This window comes from Lynx canadensis, chromosome D1 (assembly GCF_007474595.2).
Source record: "Lynx canadensis isolate LIC74 chromosome D1, mLynCan4.pri.v2, whole genome shotgun sequence".
Taxonomy (NCBI): domain Eukaryota; kingdom Metazoa; phylum Chordata; class Mammalia; order Carnivora; family Felidae; genus Lynx; species Lynx canadensis.
In genome coordinates this window covers 27,582,265-27,596,895 of record NC_044312.2, presented here as the reverse complement: position 1 = coordinate 27,596,895, position 14,631 = coordinate 27,582,265, and positions in this window count along the sequence as shown.

Sequence of the window (14,631 nt, the reverse complement as noted above, 5' to 3'; positions counted from 1 at the left end):
AAAAAGAGAAAAAAATATGTTTATGTTTCTTTTTTACAAATTTTTAAATTGTTTTCACTATTATTTATTTTTTGTAAACTTTTTAATTCTATTTCATTTTCTTCATTTCATTTTATTCTATTTTATTGTATACATTTTTTTAAATTTTTAAACCTTTTCTTTCTTTTTTTTCTTTTTTTCTTTTCTTTCCTTTTTCTCTATTCTATCAAGCTTCTCTCAGCTACCAGACCAAAACACACCTAGGATCTAGCTTCCTATGATATTGTGTGTTATTTTTTAATTTTTTAATTTTTATTTTTAATTTAATTTTATTAATTATTTTCCTTCCTTCAAAAGGACAAAATGAAGGAATTCACCCCAAAAGAAAGAATAGGAAGAGACGACAACAAGGGGCTTAATTGACACAGATATAAGCAAGATTTCTGAACTAGAATTTAGAATCATGATAATAAGAATACTAGCTGGGCTGAAAAAAACATAGAATCCCTTTTTGCGGAGATAAAAGGAAGTAAAATCTAGTCAGGACAATATTAAAAATGCTATAAACAAGATGTAATATCTAATAGATGCCTTGTTGGCAAGGATGGATGAAGCAGAACAGCAAAGCAGTGATACAGGAGATAAAATTATGGAGACCAATGAAGGAGAAAAAAAGAGGGAAACTAAGGCAAAAGAGAATGATACAAGAATTAGAGAACTCAATGACTTATTAAAAAGGAATAACACCCAAGTGATAGGAGTCCTAGAAGATGAAGAAAGAGAAAAAGTAGAAGGTTTATGTGAGCAATATCATGGAAAACTTTCCTAACTTAGGGAAAGACACAGACATCAAAATCCAAGAAGCACAGAGAATTCCCATTAGGTTGAACAAAAAACAACCATCAACAAAGCATATAATACTCAAATTCACAAAATACACAAACAAGAAAAGAATTATGAAAGAAGCAAGGGAAAAAAATCCTTAATCTATATGTGAATACAGATCAGGTTCACAGCAGAACTATCCACAGAAACTTCTCAGACAAGAAAGGAGTGGCAGGATATATTCAATGTGCTGAATCAGAAAAATATGCAGCCGGGGCGCCTGGGTGGCGCAGTCGGTTAAGCGTCCGACTTCAGCCAGGTCACGATCTCGCGGTCCGTGAGTTCGAGCCCCGCGTCAGGCTCCGGGCTGATGGCTCAGAGCCCGGGGCCTGTTTCCGATTCTGTATCTCCCTCTCTCTCTGCCCCTCCCCCGTTCATGCTCTGTCTCTCTCTGTCCCACAAATAAATAAACATTGAAAAAAAAAATTTAAAGAAAAATATGCAGCCAAGAATTCTTTATCCAGAAACACTGTCATTCAAAGTAGAAGGAGAGCTGTTTCCCAGACAAACAAAACTAAAGGAGTTCATGACCACTAAAACAGCCCTACAAAAAAATGTAAGGGGTACTCTCTGAGGGGAGAAAAGATGAAACAAAACAAAAAAGACCAAAAGCCACAAATACTAGAAAGGACCAAAGATCACTACCAGAAACTCCAACTCTACAGGCAACACAATGTCAATAAATTCATATCCTTCAGTACTCACTCTAAATGTTAATGGGTTAAACACTCCAATCAAGACAGAGGGCATCATAATAGATAAGAAAACAAGATCCATCCATAATGGATAAGAAAACAAGACCCATTTTATAACTAAAGATGGCTTCAGATTGAAAGTAAGGGGATGGAGAACCATCTATCATGCTAATGGTCACCAAAAGTAAGCTGGAGTAGCCATATTTATAACAGAAAAACTAAATTTTAAAAAAGACTGTAACAAGAGATGAATAAGGGCATTATTTCATAATTAAGAGGTTTATCCACCAAGAAGACCTAACAATTATAAACATTTATGCCCCCAATATGAAGTACCCAAATATATAAAACAATCATAAACATAAAGAAATTCATTGATAATAATACCATAATAGTAAGGGACTTTAACACCCCACCTACAGCAATTGACAGATCATCTAAAGAGAAAATGAACAAGGAAACAATGGCTTTGAATGACACAGTGGACTGGAAGGACTTAATAGATATATTCAGAACATTTCATCCTAAAGCAGCAGAATACATATTCTTCTCGAGTGCACATGAAACATTCTCCAGAATAGATCACACACTGGGACACAAATCAGCCCTCAACAAGTACAAAAAGATCAAGTTCATACCAACAAGTACAAAAAGATCAAGTTCATACCAACAAGTACAAAAAGATCAAGATCAGACCACAACACTGTTGAAACTCAAAGTCAACCACAAGAAAAAATTTGGAAAGACCACGAATACTTAGAGATTAAAGAATATCCTACTAAAGAATGAATGGGTTAACCAAGAAATTAAAGGATAAATTAAAAAGTATATGGAAGCCAATGAAAATAACACAACAGCCCAAAGCCTTTGGGATATAGCAAAGGTGGTCATAAGAGGGACATATATAACAATCTGGGCCTTCCTAAAGAAAGCGGAAAGGTCTCAGATACACAACCTAACCTTACACCTTAAAAAGCTAGAAAAGGAACAGTAGATAAAGCCCCAAACCAGCAGAAGACAGGAAATGATAAATATTAGAGCAGAAATCAATGCTATTGAAATAAAAAACAAACAAACAAACAAAACCAGTAGAACGGATGAATGAAACCAGGAGCTGGTTCTTTGAAAGAATTAACAAAATTGATAAACTCCTAGCCAGATTTATCAAAAAGAAAAAGGAAAGGAACCAAATAAATAAAATCAAGAATGAAAGAGGAGAGATCACAACCAACACTGCAGAAATACAAATAATAAGAGAATATTATGAACAATTATATGCCAATAAATTGGGCAATCTGGAAGAAATGGACAAATTCCTAGAAACATATAAACTACCAAAACTGAAACAGGAAGAAATAGAGAATTTGAACAGACCCATAACCAGTAAAGAAATTAAATTAGTAACCAAAGATCTCCCCAAAAACAAGAAGTCTATGGAGGGATGGCTTTCCAGGAGAATTCTATCAAACATTTAAAGAAGAGTTAACACTTTTGAAGCTGTTCCAAAAATAGAAATGGAAGGAAAATTTCCAATCTCATTCTACAAGGCCAACATTACCTTAATTTCAAAACCAGAAAAAGATCCCCCTAAAAAGAACTACAGACCAATTTCCTTGATGAATATGAATGCAAAACTTCTCAACGAGATACTAGCCAACCACATCTAACATACATTAAAAGAATTATTCACCACTATCAAGTGAGATATATACCTGGGGTGCAAAGCTGGTTCAATATCTGCAAATAAATCAATGTGATACATCACACTAATAAAAGAAAGAATAAGAAACACATGATCCTCTAAATAGATGAGGAGAAAGCACTTGACAACATACAACATCCTTTCTTGATAAAAAAAAAAAAAAAAACCTCAAGAAAGTAGGGATATATGGATCATACCATAAGATCATAAAAGCCATACATGAAAGACCCACTGCTAATATCATCCTCAATGGGAAAAAGCTGAAAGCTTTCCCCTTAAGATCAGGAAAACGACAAGGATGTCCACTCTCACCACTGTTATTTAACATAGCGTTGGAAGTCCTAGCCTCAGCAATCAAACAACACAAAGAAATAAAAGGCATCCAGATCAGCAAGGAAAAATCAAACTTTCCCTCTTCACAGACAATGTGATACTCTATGTGGACAACTCAAAAGATTCCACCAAAAAACTGCTAGAACTGGTCCATGAATTCAGCAAAATTGCAGGATATAAAATCAAAGCACAGAATTTGGTTGCATTTCTATAGACAAATAATGCAGAGAAAGAGAAATCAAGGAACTGATCCCATTTACAATTGCACCAAAGCCCATAAAATATCTAGGAATAAACCTAATCAAAGAGGTAAAAAATCTATACACTGAAAACTATGGAAAGCTTATGAAAGAAATTGAAGAAGACACAAAAAAATGGGAAAATATTCCATGTTCATGAATTGGAAGAACAAATAGTGTTAAAATGTCAATACTACCCAAATCAATCTACATATTCAATGCAATCCCTATCAAAATAACACCAGATGGGGCGCCTGGGTGGCGCAGTCGGTTAAGCGTCCGACTTCAGCCAGGTCACGATCTCGCGCGGCCCGTGAGTTCGAGCCCCGCGTCAGGCTCTGGGCTGATGGCTCGGAGCCTGGAGCCTGTTTCCGATTCTGTGTTTCCCTCTCTCTCTGCCCCTCCCCCATTCATGCTCTGTCTCTCTCTGTCCCAAAAATAAATAAACGTTGAAAAAAAAATTAAAAAAAAAAATAACACCAGAATTCTTCACAGAGCTGAAACAAACAATCCTAAAATTGTATGGAACCAGAAAAGACCCTGAATAGCCAAAGCAATCCTGGAAAAAAAAAAAAAAACAACTGGAGGCATCACAATTCCAGACTTCACGATGTATTACAAAGCTGTAATCATCAAGACAGTATGGTACTGGCACAAACACAGACACATAGATCAATGGAACAAAATAGAGAACCCAGAAATGAACCCACAAACATATGGCCGCCTAATCTTTGACAAAGCAGGAAAGAATACCCAATGGGGAAAAAAAAGCAGTCAAATGGTGACTTCAGCAAATCATGTTGGGAAAACTGGACAGTGGCATACAGAATTAACCTGGACCACTCTTATACCATACACAAAAATAAACTCAAAGTGGATGGAAGACCTAAAAGTAAGACAGGAAGCCATCAAAATCCTAGAGGAGAAAGCAAGCAAAAACCTCTTTGACCTTGGCTGCAGCAAGTTCTTACTCAACAAGGAAAACAACAGCAAAAATGAACTATTGAGACCTCATCAAGATAAAAATCTTCTGTACAGCAAAGGAAACAATCAGCAAAACTAAAAGGCAACCAATGGAATAGGAGAAGATATTTGCAAATGACTTAATGGATCAAGGGTTAGTATCCAAAATCTATAAGGAACTTATCAAACTCAATACCCAAAAAACAAACAATCCCGTGAAGAAATGGGCAAAAGACATGAAAAGACACTTCTCCAAACAAAATATCCAGATGGCTAACTGACACATGAAAAAATGCTCAACATCACTCATCATCAGGGAAATACAAATCAAAACCACAATGAAACACCACCTCACACTTGTGAGAATGGCTAAAATTAACAACTCAGGCAATAACAGTTGTTGGTGAGGATGCAGAGAAAGAGGAACCCTTTTGCACTGTTGGTGGGAAAGCAAAATGGCGCAGGCACTCTGGAAAACAATATGGAGGTTTCTCAAAAAATTAAAAATAGAAGTACCCTACAACCCAGCAATTGCACTACTAGGTATTTATCCAAATGATACAGGTGTGCTGTTTTGCAGGAGCACTTGCACCACAATGTTTATAGCTGCACTATCAACAATAGCCAAAGTATGGAAAGGGCCCAAATGTCCACCAACTGATGAATAGATAAAGATGTGGTATATATACATATACATATATATGTACATATATATGTGTGTATATACACACACACACACACACACACATACATATATGGAATATTACTAGGCAATCAAAAAGAATGAAATGTTGCCATTTGCAACTAGAGTGTATTATGTTAAGTGAAATTAGCCAGAGAAAGACAAATATATGACCTCACTCATATGTGGAATTTAAGATACAAAACAGATGAACATAAAATAATATAAAAACAGGGAGTAGGACAAAACATAAGAGACTTTTTTTTAATGTTTATTTTTGAGGGAATGAGAGACAGAGCAAGAGCAGGGGAGAGGCAGAGTGAGACAGACACACAGAATCTGAAGCAGGCTGCACGCTGTGAGCTGTCTGCACAGAGCCCGACATGAGGCTCAAACTCACGGACCACGAGATAAAGTCCTGAGCCAAAATCAGATGCTTAACTGACTGAGCCACCTAGGCACCCCAAAATATAAGAGACTCTTAAATACAGAGAACAAACTGAGGGTTGTTGGAGAGGTTGTGAGTGGGGAGATGGGCTAAAGGGTGAGGAGCATTAAGGAGGACACTTGTTGGGATGAGCACTGGGTGTTATATATAGGAGATGAATCACTGGATTCTACTCCTGAAATCATTATTGCACTATATGCTAACTAACTTGGATGTAAATTTTTAAAAATTAAAAAGTAAAATAAAATAAGAGGATAAAAAGTACAGCATAGGGCATATAGTCAATAATATTATAATAATTGTGTATGATGACAGGTGGTAACTGCACTTACTATGGTGAACATTTCATGTTGTACACATACCTGAAGCTAATGTAACATTGTATTGTGTCAGCTATAGTTTAATAAAAAATTTTTTAAATTGAAATTACCAGGCATGCAAAGAAGTAGGAAAATATACTAAATATAATGAAGAAAAATGAATCTCAATAAAAACCAACCCATAAATTATATAGACAATAAGATTAGTAGATCAGGACATTATCATAACTATATTCTATATGTTCCAGAAACTAGAAAAATATTTAACATGTCAGAGATTGTGAAAAGTTTTTTTTAAATTCCCAAATGGAACTTCAAGAGATGATAACTACAATGTCTGAAGTAGAAAATACAATGGGTGGGATTAACAATATAGTATAATATAATATATATAATATATATAATATAATATAACAATATAATTTGCAAAAGAAAATATTAGTGAATTTGAAGAAACTATATAACAAAAAAACATGGAAAGGAAAAAGATTTTCAAAATAAGCAGAGCATCAACGGACTGTCTGGTGATTTCAAGATGCCTAACATGTATTTTTTAGCCTGAAGAAAGGAAAAAGGGAAGAAATATTGAAAATTTGAAAAAAATAGCCAAAATTTTTCCAAAACTGATAAAAATTTAGTAAATACACAAGTCTAGGCACCTCAATCAACCCAAGCACAAGAAACATCAAAGAAACTCCAAGAAGACACATCATAATTAAATTACTTAAAACCAGAACTTAAGAAAAAATTTCAAAGCAGCAAGAGATAAAAGGCGTATTTCATACGGAGCAACAAGATGAGGATGAGAGCAATTTCTCATCAGAAACAATGAAAGTCAAAAGAAAGTGAAGCAATATTTTTAAAGTATTGGAAAAGGAAAAAAACTGTCAAACAACCTTGAATTCAATACCCAGAAAATATATCCTGCAAAGGTGAAATAAAGACTTTTTCAAGCATAAAAAACTTTTAAAACTTTTATTACCTGCAGAATGTTGACACACACACAGACACACAGACACACACACACACACACAGACACACACACAGACACACACATACACACGTTAAGGAACTCCTTTGGGCAGAATGAAAATGATACCAGAAAGAAATATGAATGCACACAAAGAAAGAAGAGCATCAGGTCTGGTAACTACATGCGTAAATACAAAATACATTTTTATTACTTACATCTCTTTAAAAGACAGTTTACTCTTCGGCTAAAATGAACAAATCAGACTATAGATGCTGGAGAGGATGTGGAGAAACAGGAACCCTCTTGCACTGTTGGTGGGAACGCAAACTGGTGCAGCCGCTCTGGAAAACAGTGTGGAGGTTCCTCAAAAAATTAAAAATAGATCTACCCTAGGACCCAGCAATAGCACTGCTAGGAATTTACCCAAGGGATACAGAAGTGCTGATGCATAGGGGCACTTGTACCCCAATGTTTATAGCAGCCCTTTCAACAATGGCCAAATTATGGAAAGAGCCTAAATGCCCATCAACTGACAAATGGATAAAGAAGTTGTGGTTTGTATATACAATGGAATACTATTTGGCAATGAGAAAGAATGAAATCTGGCCTTTTGTAGCAACGTGGATGGAACTGGAGAGTGTTATACTAAGTGAAATAAGTCATACAAAGAAAGACAGATATCATATGTTTTCACTCATATGTGGATCCTGAGAAACTCAACAGAAGACCGGGGGAGGGGAAGGGGAAAAAAGAAAAAGTTACAGAGAGGGAAGGAGGCAAACCATGAGACTCTTAAATACTAAGAACAAACTGAGGGTTGATGGGGGATGAGGAGAGGGGAAAGTGGGTGATGGGCATTGAGGAGGGCACCTGTTGGGATGAGCACTGGGTGTTGTTTGGAAACCAATTTGACAATAAATTATATATATAGATAAAAAGACAGTTCACTCTTTAAAGCAAAAGCAAAAATACTGAAATGTATGTCAGGGTTTACAAAATATGCTGAAATTAAATGTATGACAATATCACAATGATCAGAAATAGAAAAATAAAAGTATGTTTTTGTAATATTCTTAAACTATATGTAAAGTGGTATAATTTTAAATATTTTTTATTTTATTTTATTTTTTTAAACATATTTATTTATTATTGAGAGACAGAGCATGAGCAGGGGAGGGCAGAGAGAGAGGGAGACACAGAATCCAAAGCAGGCTCCAGGCTCTGAGCTGTCAGCGCAGAGCCCAATGCGGGGCTTGAACCCACAAACCGCAAGATCATGACCTGAGCCAAAGTCAGACACTTAACCAACTGAGCCACCCAGGTGCCCCAAATATTTTTTATTTTAATTTCAGTATAATTAATATACAATGTTATATTAGTTTCGGGTGTACAATATAGTTATTCAACAATTCTATACATTATAAAGTGGTATAATATTACCTGAAGCTAGACTGTACATTACAGATGTGTACCATAAACCTTAAATGAAACACAAAAAGATCATTGCAGATGAGGCAACAAAGAAGAAAATATGGTATCATTAAAATGTTCAATTAATCCAAAAGAAAGCAAAAAAACAGCTAAAAGAAAACAAAGAATAGGATGGCCCAAATGAAAAACAAACAGCAAGATGATAGATTAAAATTCAACCATATAAATAGTCATATTAAATAGAGGTGGTCTAAACATCCACATGGATAAAAAAAAGCAATAACTAACTAAAAGCTACCTACAAGAAACCCACTTTAAACACAACACATTGTTAGAAGTAAATGCATAAAAACTACATATTATTCTAACACTGATCAGAAGAAACCTGGAACACAGCTTGAAAGGGATCTTGTGAGCCAAATTTGTGGCAGGGCATTAAAAAGAATAATGGCAGAACGTGGAAAATGAGGGACTTCTTTCCAATTCATTCTGTAAGGTCACCATTTCTCTGATACCCAAACCTAAGACATTATAGGGAAAAAAAAAAAAAGAACATCTTTCTTTCCTTCTCTTTCTCTCTAAATACATATACACACATATATATGTGTGTGTGTATATCTCTCATAAATGCAAAAACTCTCAACAAAATTTTATTCAATCAAATCTAATAATAGTTTTTTAAAATGTGTTTTAATATTTTATTTATTTTGAGAGACAGAGAGAGACAGAGAGTATGGGCCGGGAGGGGCAGAGAGACAGGGAGACACAGAGTCCAAAGCAGGCTCCAGGTTCCAAGCTGTCAGCATAGAGCCCAACATGGTGCTCAAACCCACAAAATGTGAGATCATGAACGGAGCTGAAGTCCAACGCTTAACCGGCTGCGCCATCCAGGTGCCCCTCTAATCATATGTTTTTTAAAAATAATACAGGGGCGCCTGGGTGGCGCAGTCGGTTAAGCGTCCGACTTCAGCCAGGTCACGATCTCGCGGTCCGTGAGTTCGAGCCCCGCGTCGGGCTCTGGGCTGATGGCTCGGAGCCTGGAGCCTGTTTCCGATTCTGTGTCTCCCTCTCTCTCTGCCCCTCCCCCGTTCATGCTCTGTCTCTCTCTGTCCCAAAAATAAATAAACGTTGAAAAAAAAATTTTAAAAATAAAAAAAAAAATAAAAATAATACATAATGACCAAATGGGGTAAGTTCCAAAAATTCATGTTTGGATTAGCATGAGAACATTAGTTAATGAAACTAATATTAACAGACTATATGATTCTCTTAGTAAATATAGAAAATGTATTTGATGATGTCAATGTTAGTTTTATGCATCAACTTGGCTAGGCTACAGTACCCAGTTATTTAATCAAACACTAATCTAGGTGTTACTGTGAAGGTATTTTGTAAGTGTGGTGAACATCTACAATCAATTGACTTTAAGTAAAGGAGATTGCCCTTGATAAGGCAGTGGGGGCAGGGGCCTCATCCACTCAGTTGAAAGGCCTTCAGAGTAAAAACAGAATTTCCAGATAACAAATTCTGCCTCAAGACTGCAGTATTAATTCCTGCCTGAGCCTACCCTACAGATTTTAGACAGGCCAGCCCCTATGATTGCATGAGGCAATTCCTTAAAACAAATCTCCTGATATTTATATAGATAATTTATGAATATAAATATATATTTATTATTTACTTAATACATTCAAAAATATACATTATTTATAAAAATGTATATTATTACTCAAATTCCATCTATATATAAGATATAGATAAACAGAATATTAAGGATAAGTTTCTGAATTGGTTTGTGGGTTTCTGGAGTTGGTTCTCTAATCTTACTATATTTAAAGGTAATAATGACTTTATTGCCAGTGGTAAAGACAGTGATAGTCTATGGCATGATGCGACAATAAAGATATATAAAATATCATTCCTGGATACTCCTCATCAAATACTTACAAAAGACAAGGCTCTGAGTGACCATCTGTTTGATACCTAGTTTATTTAGACTAATAAGTATAATGAGATAGACTGGTTGCTCCTAAGTGCACTGGAGAAAGTAGGAAAATAAGCAGTTGAGCTCAAGGCTTCAAGTTCCTAGCTCAAGCTCAGCATAAATAAACAGAAAGTGTCTATGCCATGCTACAAAGAAAGTCTTATGTCCTATAGCAGCAGAACTGAGACTTCTGAAAAACAAACTCGGAGTCTCATCCCCCAAGTAGCTGAATTACAAAGCAAATTGAATTCTCAATTTCATAAGGTATACTTTGCTAAACTAAGGACATTGTCTAGGAAGGAATAGGATCCTGAAAACTAGAATAAGAAGATGTGGGCAGATCCTGATGAAGCTGGAGTTACTGAACCCCAAATCTTCTTTGCCAACAGACTGCTTTGCTATCCCTGTCCGAAGAGATGACCCCACTTTGCCTGAGAGAACTGTAATAGCCTTTCCTGAGGTAGTTGACTTGTAAGACACTACTTATTCTTCTCAGGATCTACCCCCACATGACCTCTAATTGCTTCTAGACTCATAGCAAGATTCAAGTCCCAGCAGATCCTCAAGGATGAGATACAAAATGTGACCCATTAGGAAATGCATACACTCTAAAACACTGTGTGATTTTTCCAATTCATACAGGGATAAATCTGGGGAATATGTGTGGTAATAGATATTAGTGGTGTGAGAAAATGGTAGAAGGAACATAAAATTGGATCAGATCAAATTCATTGACATGGTCCACTAAGCAGAGATTCTCATTTCAGTGTTATAGCTCCAGGGGTTAGAAAGAGATCTAATAGTTTGTCTGGTTTGTTAGCTGAAACATGGACCAAAGATTGGCCAACACTAACTGAAATTGACATGCCAGAACTGCCTTGGTATACCATAGGGTAACATATCCCAAAGCTTAGGAAGATTTGAATGTTACAGGGATTTTATCAGGTAAGAACTGCTTTACTTCTGTGTCCAAGTGACTTGCCTTTCACCACAACTCTGTGAAATAAACTGTGAGGTGAGCCCTAACATTCTTAACTGTGGTCGCTTTTCTCCTTAGGCCAGAAATTCCAATGGGATCTGCTGCTGCAAACTAGGATACTTAAAAGAATGGATATAATTGGATCCAAAGGTAGCTGGGGGTCCAGTGGAGGCACTTAATCATCAAATACAAGGTGGGTGTGGTTACAAATGGACAGCATGATCAAGACAGTAATCAGAATAATCCGACACAGACACCTATGCTATTGGTTATTTGATCATTGTCCCTGGAAGAGAAATAGATGGGCAATCTACTAAATCAAGCAAAAGGGTTGTAGGTCAAGAGAACAGAAGTCTAATTTGAATCACGAAAACAAAAAGTATTGCCCCTTCAATCAATGTTAAGACTTGATCAAGTTTTACCAGGGAGATTGTACATTACAGAAAAGGAAAATAATTGTACTTTTGGGGGGTTATTGAAACATTGGCTCTGAACTGTCACTAACTTTAGAAGACCCAAAATGCCACTGTGGCCCACTAGTAAGACCAGGGGCTTAAGGGGCTTATGCAGGTCAGATTATCAATATGGTTTTAATTCAAGTCCATTCCGCAGGGGGTACAATGGGTCACCAAACACATCCTGTGGTTATTTTCACAGTTCAGAATGCATAATTGGAATAGACTTACTGAGGAACTGGAAGAATCCCCACAATATCTTCCCTAACCTGTAGAGGAAGGGCTACTGTCATAGACTCTAAGTCTAAAGTTCTCTTTTTGCCAGGAAAAGAGTGGATGCAGGATTAAAACGAGAGATGGCTTATGTCCAGGGAAAAGACAAGAGCCTCGAATAAGAATCCTTGCCCCGTATTTATTCAGATCAGAAGGCTTACAAACGTGATGGGCGTGCACAAAGAGACAAAGAAACTGTAAACATTAACTTGGGGATGTGAGGGGAAAAGGGGGGTTTTGGAGATATACAGTGTTTGGGGTTTGGGTCAGTGTAAAACAAAATCCTGGTGCTGGGCAGATGGGTAGATGGTTGTTAACAGCAGACAGGAGGCACCATGCCTGTTTATCTTTGCTAACCTAAGGGATGAGACAGATAGGGGAAATAACCTCAGGGTTAACAAGACACCTTTTCTTTTGTTAACCATCTCTGCTCCAGGCTGCTTTGCCTGCAGCACAGAGGTCCATAGCCCAATTCACCAATTTACCTAACCTGGCCCTCTTCTCCTATGAAAGCAGCCTTCTGCTATAGTACTAAATTTGGGGTGCTTTCACCCTGAATATCTAATCTTGTTATTCCTATGTATTGGCCACCTTTGTGCTGTTTCAGTTCCAGGCCTTTGCCTCTCCATTTTGGGGACTCTGCACCCCCTCTATATTTTGAGGGTGCCTTTGCACCTCCATATTCCTGGCACCTTTATGCCTCCCTATTCTCAGGGTGTCTTTGCACCCCCCTATTCTTGGAGTGCCAATCTGGTTTACCCAAACTCAGGTGTGAACATTTTATGACTTTGTATTTCTTTATGCCTTGTTAACCCATTGGTGTAAGCCCAAGAGATTCTTAAACTTATCCCCACAGGCTACTATGGTGGGAAAGGCCAAGTGAAAGCCACTAAAACTGCTTCTACCTGGGAAAAGAGTAACCCAAAAGCAATAGCATACTCCCGGATGGATTTCAGAAATTGGTGCCAGCATCAAGGACTTGAAGGACACAGGGGCAGTAATTCTATCATACTCTGATTCAACTCCCTAGTTTGCCTGTGTGGAAAACAGATGGATCCTGGAGACTGACAGTGGATTATCATAAACTTAATCAGGTAATGATTCCAATTACACCTGCTGTTGCAGATGTGATTTCAGTGCTTGAACAAATTAACACATCCCTGATACCTAGTATGTAGCTATTGATCTGGAAAATCCGTTCTTTTCTTAATACCTATTAATAAAGACCACCAGAAGCAATTTGCCTTGAGCTAGAATATACTTTCACTGTCTTAATTTAGGAGTATATCAGTGCTCCAGCCTTATGTCATAATTCAATCCACAGAAACTTGATTGCCTTTCCCTTCCACAAGATCTCACGCTGTACCATTACATTGATGACATTGACATGCTAGTAAGCTCAAATTGGCAACTATTCTAGACTTATTGGTAAGAAATTTGCATGTCATAGGGTGGGAAATAAATACAACAAAAATTCAGATGTTTTCCAGTTCAGTGAAATTTCTAGAAGTCCAGCATTGTCATATATATTGAGGTGCTCCTGTATCTCCTACACACAATGCCTAATGACCCTCTGGATTTTAGAGGAAACGTATTCCTCATTTGGGCATGTTATTCTGGCTCATATACTAAGTGACCCAAAAAGCTGTTTTGAGTGGGGTCCAGAACAAGAAAATACTCTGTAACATGTCCAGGCTGACATGAAGGTGCCCTGGCAGTTGGGCCATATGCTCCATCAGGTCAGTGGTGTTTGAAGGATCAGTGGCAGAAAGGGATGCTGTTTAGAGCCTTTGGCAGGCCCTTATAGGTATTTTCCCAAGACAGGAAAAAAGGAATATCTCCATATAAAGAATTGCACACAAAGGTTCACAAGAGTTTTATTTCATATAGTCGTAAACATTAAAAAATCCAATGTCCATCAACAAATGAATGAATAAGCACATTATGACATATCCATACAATGGAATACTACTCACCTATAAAAAGAATGGATCAATTGTTAATTGATCCATGCAACAATATGAATGAGCCTCAAAACAATTATGCCAGGTTGCCTGGGTGGTTCAGTCAGTTAAGCATCGGACTCTTGATTTCGGGTGAGGTTACAATCTTACTGTTCATGAGTTTGAGCCCATCATCGGCCTCTGTGCTGACAGCCTGGAAGCTGCTTGGGATTCTGTCTCCCTCTCTCTCTCTCTGCCCCACCCCTGCTCGCTCTCTCTCTCTCTCTCTCTCTCAAAATAAGTAAATAAATAAAAAATTTTTTAAATTAAAAAATAAATTTGAAAAA